Source organism: Myodes glareolus, chromosome 11, assembly GCF_982192425.1.
Source record: "Myodes glareolus chromosome 11, mMyoGla1.1, whole genome shotgun sequence".
Classification (NCBI taxonomy): Eukaryota; Metazoa; Chordata; class Mammalia; order Rodentia; family Cricetidae; genus Myodes; species Myodes glareolus.
The window spans coordinates 5,488,570-5,498,823 of record NC_142036.1 but is presented as its reverse complement, the minus strand read 5'-3'; positions in this window follow the sequence as shown (position 1 = coordinate 5,498,823).

Here is a 10,254-nt window from a genome sequence, read left to right as displayed (position 1 = left end):
GTTGATTACTATTTTTTCAATATATCAACTATAACATAACCTTAAAAATGGAGTTACATCTTTATGGGTTAATCTATCCCTAAATAAACCTTATACAGATGTTTTCTCTTGGTCATGTGAAAAAAACACATTTAAAAAAACAAGCAAAAATAGATAGACTTGTGGCCCAGTAATTTTATTTGGTGTCAACTAATACAAGTTGTTAAACTTGTGGCCTCTGAGCATTTGATAATCTAAGAAAATCTCTAGGCACTTTGAAACACAATTTAGCTAATGCTGTTGCTTATCTGTTGGAGAACATTCCAGATTTGATTACATTCTTAGCCTATACTACTTAGATTAAATATTTGGAATAAATGAAATTATTCAACATTCCCTCTATTCTTGGAAAGATAGAAATGTAAGTGTTAATACAAATATCACCGTGACTTCCTACTTACTTACAGGTCTGGTTTATGTCAGATCATTTTCAGGCTCTTAGGGAGTAGCTCTGACAGGTCGATGACTTTGTAATGTAGAAGACATGTGAAATGCTCATATTTTCCTCAGATTGTTCCATTGCTAATGCTTGAATAATTTTGATGATTGTCAGAAATCACCAATAACTCAAGAAATGTTTGCATTACACTTCAAAGTAGCATAGAGTGTATATTTTTTTCTCTCATTTAACTTTTAAGGGAAATTTGATTCTTCCATTATGTGTTACAGTCAATTTACTAGTATTAAATGGCTTAGCAGTTAAGAACACTTGTTCTGGGCTGGAGAGATGGCTCAGTGGTTAAGACTGCTCTTCCAAAGATCCTGAGTTCAATTCCCAGCACCCACATGGCAGATCACAACCATCTGTAATGAGATCTGGTGCCCTCTTCTGGATTACGGACATACATGGAGGCAGAATGTTGTATACATAATAAATAAATAAATAAATAAATAAATCTTTTTAAAAAAATAAAAAGGAACATGTTCTTTCAGAAGACCTGAGTTTGCTTTTTTGAACTCACAGTAGGTAGCTCTTAGCCATATGTACCTCTAGTTCCAGGGTATTCTGGAAGTACACATATGTGGTATACAGACACATACTTTAAAAAACAATTACATAGGTATAAAAAATAATTTTTATTATTGCTGTTACATCTGAAGCAACTGTGGTGTTTTACCAGGAAAAGGTTTTTTTTGTTGTTGTTTTTTTGGTAGGAACAAGGTTAATGGAAATCTGGACATATGCTTCCCACAGTGTCCAACAGCAAGAATCCAGTTGTCCATGTAAACCCACGCATTGTGCCACTCACCCCTCAGATACTGCATGATGAAGAATATAGGATCCAGGAGACCTGGATACTATGTTCCAAAGACTGCTTTCACACTGATTGCAAAATTTGGTATTCCTCTCAGTTACTTCACATCCTCCAAATGACATTGCCATGGTTATGCTGGCGTATGCGTGCTGCTGCTAGATATGAGGTGACTCCCTGTAGCTTTGATTATACTTCCCAATGCATCCTGCTGACTGGGTGGTTACTCCAAGCCTGTGGTGTATACTGCATCCTGCTGGGTGTGGAGCAGTGACTCATTTGGTTTATACTGCCCAATGCATGCTGCTGGTTATGGGCTGGCTACTCTGTAGATTTGGCTTACATTGCCTGGTACACCTTTGTGGGTGTGGGTGGGGACTCCAATGCCTTGGCTTTATACTGCCTGGTGTTTGCTGTTGCACACCTCACCATTCTTGAATCTTTGCTGGGGAAGTGGCTACTCTGACATCTGATCTGTTTTTTGTACACAGTGACACTCTGTGTCTTGCTAAGTTATCTGACTTCTTCACAGACTGGTTTGGATCTATGTCACCATTGCTCCTGGAGTATCTTTGCTCGGGGAGTCTCTGAAATTGTTAGTCTCTGACTCCTTTCCAATTCTGGAACCTAATTTTGCTGCTCCCAGGCTCCTACCTCCCAGAACTACATGACTCTGGTCTCTTTTTGTCTCATGTTCATGACTCCATATGAGTATCTGCCCGTCTTTACTAAATTGTAAGAACAGACACTGAGATGATCCTGTACAGGTCTAGACAGACAGACAGGTGGGTGGATAGCAATTCAAATAGGCTTCATTAGCGGTGAGGACTGAGCCAAACCCCTGAGATAGGTATTTTCTGTTGGTCCCTGGTGTGTAGGCTGATGGGGTTGTGGCCATCTGTTACAGTACTAAGTGTTAACCCCTTTCCTTTGGTGTGCTCAATACTCAGGGCCAGCTTTCCTGGTGCTCCCATGTGCTCATTTGCCCCCAATCTACTTTGTTAAGTGGTATTTTTGGTAGCTTGAATGAGAATTGTCCCATAGGCTCATAGCCTTGAATATTTGGTGCTGTGTTAGTGGAACTGTTTGGAGGGGGTGTTTCACTGGGAGCAGGCTTTGAGATTCAAAAGCCCAAGCCACTCCCAGTTATCCATTTCTGGCTCCTAGTTGTAGCTCAAGATGTGAACTCCCAGCTGCTACTGCTGACATCATAGATTCTAGCCCCCTGAAACATAAGCCCAATTAAACACTTTGTTCCATAAGTTTCTTTGGTCATAGTGTTTTGTCAGAACAATAGAAAAGTAACTAAAGCAGTATGCATCTTGAGGGTGGTGTGAGGCCAGATGGAAGGTGTTTGTGTGCAGATCCCACATCTGCATCTACTCTCAAGTTGGAGTCAAATGCTGCTTGTAAAATGCAGTAACAAAGGACAGGCTAATCTGAAAAAATACACACAGCCTGATCTTGGTAGTGTCCTTGCAGTCCTGTCAGAGGTCTGAGCGCTCGTGTTTGCTTGTTTGGCTCAGCTGGTTGCACACACCCACTTGTGTTGCAGTGATGTGGCCGTTCCATGCCAGCCACTGAAGAGATCATGGAAAACAACTTCAGGTCCACTGTGTTCTGACCTTTTATTTTATTTTATTAGTTTTTGGTATTTTGCTTCTGGCACACAGACTTTGTCTTTTAACCACCAATTTGTGGTCATTGTTTTAAATTTCTGTCTCTCCCTATAATGATATTTGCATAGGGAATAAATCAGATTTTCAAAACCAGTATATTTTAAGGATATTCTCCAAGCTTTTATTCTATTAAAAAAATAAGCAAATCTAGATTGTTCTAGAGTCCCCTGCCTTAAATAACGGGAGTGCACCAGACACACTCCTTGCTTTAGCTTCAGCTGCCTATCTGGGAAGTGCTTTCCAACAGAATGGAGTCCATGTGTGTATCTTTGTGGCCGCTCCCTGTACTCTGGAGACTGTCAAGTGTCCTAGCAGGAGGACTGCAGTGGGTTACGCCCTACACATTCCTCTGCGGTTTTGGTCTGTAGTTGTTGGATTTCTGAAAGAGATCTTCCTTCCTCTTATCTTTCTTTTTTTTTAAATTTTATGATTTATTTATCTTTTATTTTATGTGCATTGGTGTGAAGGTGTCAGGTCCCCTGGAACCAGATTTTCAGACAGTTGTGAGCTGCCATGTGGGTGCTGGGAATTGAACCCGGGTCCTTTGGAAGAACAGTCAGTGCTCTTACCTGCTGAGCCATTTCTCCAGCACCTCCCTCTTGTTTTCTTTTCCCTCCCTCCTCCATCCCTTCTTTTTTCCTTTCCTTCTTTCTGGGCAGGTCTCACTAAGTAGTTCAGGCTGGCCTTGAACTTACAATACTGCCTCAGCCTGAGTGCTGGGGTTCTAGGTAGGCAGTCTGGCAAATGGATTTCTAGTGGTGTTTAGTTGCTGATCCCCCCCCCCCCCACCCTACACTCCCGGCCTAGTATGTAGTTTTATCTAACCATCAGCACCATGTGAGAATGTCTTTTCCCTCGACCTTGCCAACCCTATGGTATATTCTCGACATTTTGGAGATGAGTGAGAAATGGTGTATTATCTAGTTTTAATTTCCATTTTATGGGCCAGTTGGTGCATTTCTTGAACATTCTGGATTTTTTTCCCTCAACTTCGATGCCGACTTCTGAGTAGCTTGTGCTGCTACCTGTCCTGGACCAGGAAGAAGCCGGGTGCCTCTCCATTCCCTCTGCCAGATTTCAGTGTGGTGGCTTTCCTTGGGATGTTGAGTTGTACAATTATATTTTATGGTTTCCTTCTCTTAAAATAGGTACTTTCTTTAAGTGGATTTATACCTTTAAAAAAGATGACTTCACCCTTGTTGCCTGAGCTTTGGGCACCAGAGATAGTCCCTCGTACTACCTTGCCCTTTAGTCATTTGTGAGCAGCAGTCAGCCTGAGGGCACATTCAGAGGGAGAAGCCCAGCATTTCTTCTGCTGACCTCCATCAGCTTCACTCAGTCACTCTGCCCCTCATCACTGCCAGTCAGTTCCAGAGTTCAAGTCTGGAAGACCAGTGGGGCTCCCTATTAGTGTTCTCATTGGGTGTCAGATGAGAAAGCCTAGCTGATGCTTAGTTGGGGTGCTTTATGCTGAGAAAAGCTACATTTCATGGTACCCCAGAGAGGATTTCTCAACCCCTTTCATTCCCAGGAATGGTTCTCCACTGTCTTGCTTCTGTGTGTTCTGTCAGGAACCTTCCATGAGGCTCACGAAGCACTGGCACTCGGAGTCAAAGGCTACATGAGAACTTCCTGTTCGAGCTGTGAGGGCTGCAGGGAAAGGTTGTGTTACCATAACGTAAGGAGGAACTGAACCCGGACTCGCTGACTTGACATTGCCCCATTAGGATAATGTAGGGATGTTCTCATGTTCCTTGTCTGTTGTCACACATGTACATTTGCTTTGGGGATCCTGTGACATACTCCACACAAGGTATCTTTCTAGAAGTGTCTTTTCTATGTGGAAAGTAGTTTTTGTAATGGGTTTAACTAACTCATTCCACAAGTGTTCTACCTAATGAGGGCAGGTAAAATGGTGAGTATAGTCTGTGTCTTGGAGATTATTTTGAAAAGAAAAATATCCCCGGATCCTGATTTTAAGTGGCCCATGTCTGAAGGATGTCACAGAGGTCAGATTCTGAAACTGAGATGTGACTATAATTGTATGGCTGACTGTGGGTTCATAACATTTTTGGCAACAGTAAATATCTAAAAGCACAGTGAGGAAAACAGAAGTGGTCCCCACACCGAGTCCTGGGTGCTCCTGCCGTGGTCCTGAATATTCAGTTTGTACACTTTCCATAACAAACGCTGCCTGAAATACCTCGGCCCAGATTCAGGGCCGGAGTTGCACTGTTTTTATATTACACAACCAGGTGGATTTTCCTCTTTCTTTTTAGAGAAAAATAATGGGTTAATTTAGGAAAACATAATATTTTCCTACCATTAGTCCTCAGTGTATATTAGTATATTGAGTTGCAGTGTGTTAGGATTTGTTTCTAAAAATAGCTATTTAATTGTATATTCCCTGTAGGAACAGCACCAAGAGAATGAATATATATCAAAAAGGGATTCATTATATTAGCTTACATGGTATGGTCTGAGTAATCTAGTAGGGGCTGTCTTCACACTGGAAACCTGGTAAGTATTCAACTCTGGATGCCTCAGCAGTCCCAATGTGTTGCTGGAGGATTCCTGGAGAGCTACTGGTCTTCAGTTCACATTGGAAGGCTAAAGAATCTTGGTTTTGATATTTATGAAGTCTGGTAGCAGTCGGACAGATGAACTCTCAAGTAGGCAAGCAGACAACAGCACAACAACTTTTCCATTGGATTTATTTATATATGGGCTACTGCTGGAGGGTGCTATTCACATTAGGTTAGGTGTTAATTTACGGAATCAAGAAAATTCCTCATGGGGCTGGAGAGATGGCTCAGTGGTTAAGAGCATTGCCTGCTCTTCCAAAGGTCCTGAGTTCAATTCCCGGCAACCACATGGTGGCTCACAACCATCTGTAATGAGGTCTGGTGCCCTCTTCTGGCATGCAGATGTACATACAGACAGAATATTGTATACATAAAAATAAATAAATAAATTAAAAAAAAAAGAAAATTCCTCATGGGCTTGTGTAGAGGTAAATCTAATCTTGTTAGTTCCTGTGGTAGGAAGTGTGGGATTGGTACAGACTGTACATTGAAGGGCAGAGAATGAAAGTGGTTTGGGACTTATTGCCTGTAGGCTTGAGAATTCAACCTTCATGTAGTCATATCATATCTCTACATGCAGACATGTGGGTGGTAATTGCTGCATACCTCCAACAGTGAAAAGATGGCGTTATTGTGCTGGCCCACAGTCTCTCAAAGCAGAGCTAGACTGGTAGCTGTAGTATGTTACTGGGACCTACACATACAAAGAAGCTGCAAGAATACCTTCTTGGGGGTGGAACTGGAATTGGTTTTTCTTGAACTGTTCACTGGAACTGAGGTGCTAATATTCTTCAGGGGAGGAAAAACCTCAACTCACCTCCTGTGTTCAGACCTGAGTCTAGGCAAGACTGCTTGCCACCATCTTTCTGAAAACCAGCCCATTATTTGCATCTCAGCAAACAGAACACACACACACATGTGTGTGTGTGTGTGTGTGTGTGTGTGTGTTTATATGTGGTAGGGTGGGACATATTGGCGTGTAGTGTGAATAGAGTCATGGAAGAGGTAGTTGCCAGGTGGAGGAAGCAGAGTGGTCCTGCTGGCATGCTGGTAGCCGCAGGGTTCTCTGTAGTGAGTTGGAGGCGCCCGAGCAGGTAGACTAGCAAGGAGGGAAAAGGAGAGGACAGTGGGGAGTTTAAACAATGCACTAACTGGTGCGGGAGAATTGTCTATATTCTGTCAATCATGTTTTAAATAAACGCTGATTGGCCAGGCAGGAGGTGTAGGTGGGAAAACCAGATAGGAAGTGGAAATGATGCAAGGAGAGCAGGACAAATCTGGGGAGGAGGAAGTTGATTCCTTGCACTCCTGCCCAGGCCACCGAAGCAGCAGGATGTGAGCTGCCCCACTGAAAAAGGTACTGAGTCACATGGCTAAAATAGATCAGATAAATGGGTTAATCAAGATGTAAGAGTTAGCTAATAAGTATCCTGACCTAATGGGCCAATCAGCATTGTAACTTACGGAGTCCTCTGTGTTATTTTCTTTGGGGCTAAACGGCTGTGGGGTACCAGGCGGGGACAGAAATTCAGACAAGCAGGCTCCCCTCATGTTACAACTAACCTGTGATTTGGAGGCTTTACAAAGCTGGGAGCTGCTGCAAGAGCCATGTCAGGAGCATGAGAATGAAGGATTCTAGAATAATATGATTTTGCTTATATGAAGTTTAAAACATGCAAAACTGACAATAGTGATATAGTTTGAATGTATCTCCCAAAAGTTTATGGATTAGAAACATCCTCAGATTCTTACAGTAATGGTATTTGGAGGTAGGGCCTGTGGAAGGTAGGCAATATTAGGTGAGATTTTGAGGTTGAGGCATTGTAATGATAAAGTTATAAAAAGAAAGAAAGAAAGGGACACATCTGGCACATTTACTGGCACTATGTGACAGTACAACCTGAAACCCTCACATGAGAAGATGCCTCCGTAGCTGTGAGCCAAGCGAACCTCAATTTCTAGCCTCCTAGACTGCAGCTAGGAAAATGGACTGAGGACTTACTGCATGTGCATGTGATAATTCTGTGTTAGCAAACAGCACACTTGTCAAGCAAGGAAGATGGAAGAGTATGTGGATCTCTTCCAAGGTAAATAAATATTTATCTTAAAATGAGAATAGACCTCTAGGTGTTCACTTTATCTTCTAATTGCTTTGTGTTCAGTATTTAAACAAAATATAGACTCAGGTGTGAAGAACAGTCAGGATAAAATTTAAGGGTTTGTGTGTGTGTGTGTGCATGCACGTGCACACGCACGCGTTCAAGAGAGTGTGTACACACGTGCTCACGGGTTTATTGTTTGCAACAGCATATTGGTCTGTATTCCAAGTTGGTCTTCAACTCATGCTAATCCTCCTGTCTCAGGCTCTCAGTTGCTGGGATTACAGGTATGAACTCACATACTAGTTTGCAAAGACTGTTTCTAAGGTAACATTTGTCTCCCCCAAGCATTTTGAATATAATGTACAATGCCTGTCTAAGGAGATGGTTGGACACTCCACCCACCCTGCTGCTTACATGATCACATGCCACAGCAAGACATTCTACTTTTTGATAAGTCTCTACCGAGTGGTCAGACCCAGGCCACCTTTAGAAGGAGTTCTTAGACAATTAGCTCTGTGATTTGCAGAATCTTGAAACTATAGGACCAAGTAGTGGTGGTGTGTGAGCATCAGGTTGATCTGCTGATGTTCAGGATGGAGGGGCAACTAACAGGTCTTGTTCACAGTAACACAAAATGGGGCCTGCTTAGTCAAACCCATAAAAGAAAATCAAGACTAGAGAGTCAGAGGACCTTGAAGTTGAAATTGTTCCTAAAGATATAAAAGTTTTTCCCTGCAGATGCCTGCAGCATATTAGTGACCAAGAGGCCAGGTTCTCTCCGGGAAGAAAATGTACATGCATTCATATCAAGGATCTGGACATCCCTCGTGTTTGATTTGTGAAAGGTTTGGTTTCATGGTGGAACCACTGGGAAGAATCTTTACAGGTAGGACCTAATGGAGGGAGTAGGTTTTGGGGGATATGTCCTTGAAGGAGGCTATGGGACCTAGCCTCTTCCTCCTCTTTTTGCTCCAAGGCTTGCGAAGAACTGAGTGGTTTGCTCTGCCATAACACCCTCCAAAGCAACCTAGCCATCCAACCATGGACCTTCAAGTCTGGAGCCCCAAATAACCTTTTTCTTGTAAGTTGATTATCTCAGGTATTTGTTACAGTGACAGAAAGCAACACAAAGGACATTCTACTCCCCTACTGAGATCCTCAAGCTCCTGCCTCCCACCCATCTGTTATCAGACCAGTGGCCTGGTTTTTGTCACTGTAAATCAGTTCAGATTTTCTAAACTTCTGGTGTAGGAGGTTATTCTATCTATGTGTTGCTTCCATTGGTTAATTAATAAAAAAAACCTGCTTGGCCTCATAGGGCAGAACATAGGTGAATGGGGTAGACAGAACTGAATTCTAGGAGGAAGAAAGCAGGGTCAGAGATAGCCGCTATGGAACCAGCTGCCAGGTCAGACATGCTGAATCTTTCCCCGATAAGCCATGACTTTGTGGTAAAATACAGATTATTAAAAATGGGTTAAATCAAGATGTGAGAGTTAGCCAATAAGAGGCTAGAGCTTATGGGCCAGGCAGTAATTTAATTAATACAATTTCTGTGTGGTTAATTTGGGAGGTTAAGCTAGCTGGGTGGTGGGACGCAGCCCGCTCCTCCCTGCTGCTCCTCATACTACAAACTTCTATTTATAGGCAGTGTGGCACATCCTCTTGGGAGCAGTGCTATTATCATGTGAGCATGTCAGTAGTTCACAGCTTCCTTTTAGGACATGCTCCGAGCCATTGTCTGTTGTCAGCCAGAGACCTGTACCTGGTATCATGTCCTTAAGTGGTAAAGCCTATGGTCTAGGAAAGACTGACTGGATGGACATGCCCTACTTCCACTGTTCTCGGGGACCTAGGCATGTTGCTTGGCTCCAGTCCTGCTTCTGCTTTATTTTTGATGTTCTGACTTCAAAGGTAAATCTGATTTACCTTTGATCGATGGTGCTGGCATTCGTACTTGTCAGCTCTTTTATTGCTTTTTCCCCTTTGTCGTCAATCGGGTTAATCCTTGTGGATCTCTTTTCGATCAGAATCGGCATACAGCAGAAATTGCACAGGGATCAATCTAATATGTATGATTGTCATAGAGACTGCCAGCTCTCTTTGGCATTGTGAAAGTTAATGTCAACTTGATGGGACCTAGAATTGCCTTAGAGACAAATCTCTGGACATGTCTATGAGGAATTTTCTAGGTTAGTTAATGGAAGTAGGAAGACTCATTCTATATGTGGACTGTTTCAAAAGGAGAAAGTGAGCTAAACACTTTGTGTTCATTGCTTTCTGCTTTCTGACTATAGATGCAATGTTCCTGACTCTATCACGCTGCTGCCATGTCATCCCCACCATCTTGGATATGATTTGAATTTCCTTTGGGCCATCAGCTCACAAGTAACAACAACCTAATCTCTGTATTGCCTATCTTGCTTCCTCCAAGTCTGGCTGGCGACTCTGCCTTTCTTCTTCCCAGAGTTCTCTTTCTGCTTGGGAGTCCCATTTATACCTCCTACCTAGCTACTGACTGTTCAGCTTTTTATTACACCAATCAGAGCAAACATATTCACACAGTATACAAATATCCCACAACACTTGGATGACC